This window comes from Cyprinodon variegatus, unplaced genomic scaffold (genome assembly GCF_000732505.1).
Source record: "Cyprinodon variegatus isolate N-32 unplaced genomic scaffold, C_variegatus-1.0 Scaffold81, whole genome shotgun sequence".
Classification (NCBI taxonomy): domain Eukaryota; kingdom Metazoa; phylum Chordata; class Actinopteri; order Cyprinodontiformes; family Cyprinodontidae; genus Cyprinodon; species Cyprinodon variegatus.
Window position 1 is genome coordinate 757247 of NW_015150534.1, and position 7005 is coordinate 764251.

Sequence of the window (7005 nt, forward strand, 5' to 3'; positions counted from 1 at the left end):
AGTACTCCAGAGTGTTGTTCAGCATGGGGGTGAGTAGAAAATGAAGGCTAATCATGTTTTGGGTGTACTATTCCTTTAAACACTTTGAGGCAGCATTGTTTCCAGTGGTCTAGTTGTAAATAAAAAGGAAAGGGGATGGTGATCTTTTTTTGTTTGTTTTGGAAGTATACACAGCCTAGGTAATAAAGTCTATATATTCTATTAATATTCTATTATAAAATTGTACTCTATTCTATTCTAAAATGTTAAGTGGTTGCAACATTCTCTTGTTTTAGTTGTTGATCTATATGTTTTTTTTTTACTTCTAAGTAAAAATAGGGCAGTAAAATAAAACAATCCAAATCCCAAATATCTCAACTTATGAATAGTGGGACAGATGAACACATGTGTCGCCTTTATGGAGTGAATTTTGTTCCATTACTGTTGCAAACAAAGAACATGTTTTGTATATGGAAATTAGAAAAAGGAAATGCAATCCAAAAATGAAAGAATTTCTGCTTTGGAGGGCAATTATAATTTTACAAAATAGAAGCAGGAAGTCATGGTTTGTGAATTAAAAGTCTTCTGTGATGATAAATTTAGAAATGAAGCAGAAATAAAACCTTTTTTGTTGTTAAAGGTCCCAATTATGGTTTTAACTGTATCGTTTTACAAATGTTTGCCAATATGAAAACTTTTCTCTCTGGATAAAAAAAAAAGAAGTTATTTTTCTACATTTTTCAGTGTGACGCTCAAATAACTATTATATCTTAATATTTTCTGTTCACATTTAACAGGACTACCAATGATTGTAGGTGAAAATGTATTTAACTGAGGCGTAAAAAAGTGTGTAGTAGCAAAAAAAGCTGACAATCTAATAAAGAATGCATTTGAAAAAAACTTTATTTGCATATTTTGTGCAGCCTTGTGCACAACAAATACATTTTCACCTCTTATGTTGTTACCAATGTCTATTATTCAATATACATCTCAAATAATATCCAACAAATTAAGTTCTGATATTGGATTCTCAAAAGAGCTAAACTCTTGTTAGATAGAAGAACTGAAACTAGCTACATCCTGTAGGATATTAGCTAAACTGACTACTGAATGTGGCTTTAAACACCTTTTTATTTATTATAATTAGTTGTACAGTTTTGTGATTCCTTATGAGACAAAAGTACGCATTATGCCCTGTTACGTCAGTAAATACATTCTTTGTTTGCACATCAGTGAAGCAGAAATACTTCTGAGTGAGCTAAACATTTGGTTTTGGCTTTTTGCATAGATTTAAATAAACTCTCAGGGTCCTGGTTTAGCAGAGAAGCTCCTCTCTATGTGTTTAAGTGAAGTATAGATAGCTTTAGATGCTAACTTGTCTGTTATCCGAACAGTATTAGTCAATCTTTGTTTAGATTTAAAGGATTAAATGTAATTTAAATTGCTTGACAAACAAAGTTGACTCATATGAAAACAGGAAGGACCTGAAGCAGAGAATTTATAAAAAGAAAAGGGTGTCTGGCTAATCATTTTGCACAGTGCTGCAGCAATACTTTTGTTAACCATTTAAAAGCAGGCAAAAGGCCCATGAACACTTACAGTGCCCTGCAGGAGTATTTTATTCCTCTTTTCGTTTTCAGTTTCGCACATTTAGACTAGAAAATGACAGACAAACACCAAGTGAAGAAATATAAAAAACTAAAAAAAGAAGAACTCTGAGTCGTTCTTATGACAAAAGCTTTGAAGAAGTGTCTATAAATGAACATGGCCGCCTAAAACAGAGGTGTCAAAAGTCAGTCTTTGCGTGTTTTAGATGTTTGTCTGATTCAATCCACCTGAATCAAACAGACAGTTTAATAACAGGCCTCTGCAGAGCTGGGTGACGTGCAGGGGAGCTAATCCTGCCATTTAAACCAGTCGAGCTGGAGCAACAGCCCATCTAAACTCTTGTTATTCTGATAGCTTTCCAGCTCTGTGTAATATTTCATTGTAACCCTTTAAATTAGATGTTATTAATGAAATATTTATTTAAAAAAAGTAAAGATTCCTTTGGGTTACTGCATTTGTGGGTGTTAGAGGAAATAAAATAGCAGATATTGTCAAGAGGTAATTCATGGAATTGCAGTTTCCTCACAGTAAATCTGAAATTAAATTAGTTATTAGGAAAAACATAAATAATATAATAACGTAAATACATACATTTTTTTAAGGTCCACATTTGTCTGACAATTTTTTTCTAGATAATTTTTGCTGTAAACACCAGAATTTCCCCATTATGGGACAATAAAGGGATTTTCTATTCTATTGTATTCTATACTAGCAGTATAGAAAGAACAGTAGGACTTACAGGAAACTGGAAGATATTTATTTAGCATATGAAAAAAAAAGTTTGAACAGGAAGGAAAAGAAGAGGGACTAGAAACAGACGTACATATGGGTTTTGTGTTTGTGCCATGAATCAAATGGACAAACACAAAACCCAGAAACAAACTCCAACAACCAAGAAAAAAACGATGGGTTGGTCTTTAATTTGCATCTGGCTTATTTCTCAGATAAATCTGTTTTTAAAACAACCTGTTAAACCCTCAAATCTGTCTCTGAAGAAAAAAAAAAAAAAATTTGAATTTCACACAGGAGGACTCTACTTCCAGATTAGTGGATTTTCGAATGTAAACATTTTCACTGTTTCATTACAGAAGAGAAACCCTTGCTAATTTATTGTAGACTTCTGTATGTAAGTTTTTACAAAATTTTACAGTTTGTACTATTATGCAACTCTTTCACATTGAATCCTGATCAAATATGCAGCGCTGGGATGAAATGTCTATGTCATGATGCTTTTAAGGGATCTGACCCGCATGCAGCAAACCACTCAGAGAACCAATGGAAAGTTTAACAGGTTTATTGGTGAAGACAACAGGAGGTGGAATCTTGATCTCAGACAGAGCTGATGAATCGGAACTAGAAGTGGAAGGGAAGTTCACAGCGGTTAGTTCAATGGCCGTATGAAACTGAATAGAGTTCTTGAACATGGAGGAAAAAGGGACTCACATAGAATCCAATCCTTGAATCCAGAATGTGTGAGTTTTCTAGATAAAGAGCAACTCGTTGGAGGGTGGACAGGTTGGTGAAGTTGGACCCTGAGTAGAGACTGACATTTTTTCGGGAATCCAACGGGTCGCGGGATTCCCGTGGGATTCCCGTAGGATGGGAGTCAGTATTAGTAACGATCACGTGATTGGGACGGTACAGGATTAAACATTAACGGGAGCAGACGGGAGCGGGAGCAAACCAATAATAACTAAAAAAAACTAGGATCGATGCCAAAAAATAAAATAAAATAGAAAGGAATAAAAATCCAGTACTGGCGCCGCCATTTTGTAGTTTTTTTCCTTGAAGCCTACACTATAATGCGAGTCAAAAAAACTACATGACCCAAAAACCAACAGTGCTTCCGCTCTGAGTTTTTCACCCGCGCTCAAAAACAACAATGGAGGGACCAACAGTTACTACAGTTAGAAACAGGAACTTAACTGACCCTTCATAGAAATTCAGATTCAATGTATTGGCAGAAATCTTATTGAAGACAACAAGAATGGGAGTGGTGCAGGAGCGGGAGTCATTCTGAATGGGAGTGAGAGTAATTTCACCAGGAGTGGGACGGGACAGGATTTAGATTTCTACTCTGGCCCGGGATCGGGACGGGTCACAATTTTTTTCTGTGGGAGTGGGACGGGACAGGAGTGAAAATCCACTCCCGTGTCAGTCTCTACTGAGGAGTATGAGAGCGGACTGCCAGTTAGAATTCCGACGGTACTTGAACAGATCGTGTGGAAATTTTCCCCAGCTCAGTGTAAACACAAAATATCCTTCCTGGGGGAGAAGGCCAAAACTTCCAGTCAGCGGGGAAGGCTTCCTTCCAAAAGGAGAAAACAAAAAACACAGTTAGTCTCAGAGAAACGAAGCACAGGTTAGACTCAGCTAATCACGGCTTGGCTAGAGTACCCAAAACTGGCAAACACTCTGGCGTCGAGTTAGTGGCAGTCAACGGCTCAAATACTCCCAATGAGCCAATGAGTGCAGGAGGACCAACGAGGACAGGGCGCCACCTGGTGCTGGAGGGAGAGACAAACACAAAACAACCCACACAAACTGGATTCCTAACAGTCTTCCTTCCATAAAAGACATTTCATCTGAGCGCTGCGTGTCCCGAGCCCGTGACATCATCACTGGACTGTTCTCCCTGTAAAACAGCTTCTTCCCCACTGCCATTAAATCGCTAAATGTTGAATAAAATATAAACAAAACGCTGAATGTTGGAAAAAATGTAAATCATATCTCAGTCTTATGTTTACGTTAGATCACCATGTTTACATTTTATCTCTGATGCACAGAAATGGAAATGTTTTGAGAGCTGCACTGAACAAAATGATGTGTGCACAAAATGACAATAAAGTTTGTCTAAGTCTACGTCTTAATCGCTGGAAGAGATCAAAGGAAATAAGAACAGAGATAAAAGATGGGTTTAAGAAAAAAACTCTTTGACTTTTCCTAAAATTGATTTTGTAGCGTCAAGCTGTGGGTGATGTGGATGAAGCGAGGCCCACCGTTCACCCACCATTAGCTGATGAGTCACATTGCCTGAAGTCATAACTAACACTGCTTCTTTGTTTACAAAGGAGGTAGTCTCATCTTGCTGTTTGTAACAGAAGATCATTTTAAACAGAGCTTCAAACAAAGTGGGAAAGAAAAGTGAAGTACTTTGTGTTTTAGACACGAGCTCCGTTGTTTCCCTCCTCTGAGAATTGTTTTAATTAAAACACAGTATGGGCTTTTTTTATTTTTTTCCCCAGCAGTTTGTCTCATGTGTGAAGAGCTCATTTTCATTGGCAAAGAAGCAGACGGAAACTTTAATTAGCTGGCAAGAGAAGAAGGAGAGGAAACTTCTGCTTCTTAAATAATACTGAACTGAATATATAGGCAGGACTTCCCTGAAACTGTGCTGCCTTTAAGCTTTAACGTGACAAAAAAAAAGGCTGGTACATGCCCCCCCCCCCTGTGATATGTAGTGCTATTAGTTCCTGATCTCTTCACTTCCTTGTGCAGTTACTGAGAAATCTCTTTTTTCTGCATTTGGTGTGTTGGCAGAGAGAGGATAACTACATGTTTCTACATGCAGCGAATGAGAGAGGAAAACATTTCAAGACAATTTAGAAAACAAATGTCACTAGAGCTGCTGATCCTCATTAAACTAAGAAACTGACTTTTATTTCAGTCATTTACGTATCAGGACTTTCTTTTTAATTTCTCCCTCATATCTGATACACCCCATCAGGATAACCTTCATAAAAGTAGCTGGTCAAGTCATTTTGTTGCTAATTCCTGCAGTTTTGCTAGAGCCAATCTATGCAAAGTAGATTCTCTTGAAACAGTGCTGTGATATTAGCATGAGAAAAGCCACACAAACTCCCATTAGTATGTTAAAGATCCAACGAGAACAAATCCTGAAAGTCTTGTTTTATATAACTGCCAGGGGAAACCATCTTCTCTCTGAGAAATACACTATAAGGCAGAGATTAGAGTTGCAAAAAAGTCAAGGCTGAAGAAACCACTTTGTCCTCTGAACAGATAAGACCAACCTTGGTAAGAATGAAGTACTGTAGTGTTGCTGCGATTTGCCTTGGAAGCGGGTGGTAGGATCAAGGAAAATGCAAGGATGTAAATAAACAGCAAAGATGCCAAATTTGTTAAATTTAGCTCCATTTGTTGATATTAGATTAGATTAGATGAGCTTTATTGATTTCACTAGTCACATATTGGCATAGTAATTAAAGAAGAAGGTGCAAACAAGGAGGAAAAAGGTGCATTAAGAAGAATAAACAATATATATATATATATATATAGAGTATATCCAGGTATATACAGTATATCAATATAAATAAGGATTAAGGTGCAAGTGTACATGTATTGCACACAATGAAAAACAAAATAAAATACAAAAAAAAATAAAAAATTAAAAATACAAGGTAGTAGCACAGTAGAGGTTTGAGGTGACATATGTACAGGTGGATTTACTTTAACGTTAAAGTGTAGTAGGTAAGAAACAACGGTGAGGTAGTGGTATGACTATTCTATTCACATATATTGCACAGTCAGCATATTGCACAGAATATTGCACAGTCAATAAATAAAAAAAAAACTATAATATAGCTGCACAGTGGTTGTTACATTTTTTTTGTACTGTAAATTGACACTGTGTTAGTAAACATATTCAGTATTAATAAACTTAGAATTAATAATAATTGAACTTTATTGATTTCAGATTGGAGAAAATTACCTATGCATTTAATCCATCCCATTTGGGGAGCAGTGGGCTGCCATGGTGGGGGGCCCAGGGAGCAGTGCGCGGTTAAGGGTCTTGCTCAGAGAGCCAGAGTGTCAGTCCATGGAAGTCGGTTTTGAACTCACAACCTCAGGATTCCAAGCTCTATGCCGTGACCACTGGGCAGCCTCTCCCCAAATTTATGCAATTTACAACTAGGCATGTTATCAGCTATTGATTTCCTCTAGAATTGACTGATCAGGTCGATCAGGTGACGATTAATTGACAGTTGGACATTTTCTTTAAAAACCTGTTCTTTATTCTCCAGGTACACAGTTTTTATATTGTCTAAACACTTTACAGTACAGTATTTTATTTGTTTATTTTTTAACTCTTCACTATTATGTTATTTGTATGAACCTTTCTAAATTTCACATTTGTGTGACCATAATCTATAATCTTTTTGCTGCTGTAAACACCAGAATTTCCCCATTGTGAGACAATACATGGATTTTCTATTCTATTCTATTCTATTCTATTCTATTCTATTCTATTCTATTCTATTCTATTATATCCCCCATCTTCATTTACTTCTTCAGTTGTTATAATATTACTGGCCTCCCTCACTTGTGAGCCTCCTTGTCTCTATCACAGCAACACAAACACAGAATTCATTATAAAATCATGCATTTCTTTCAATTATA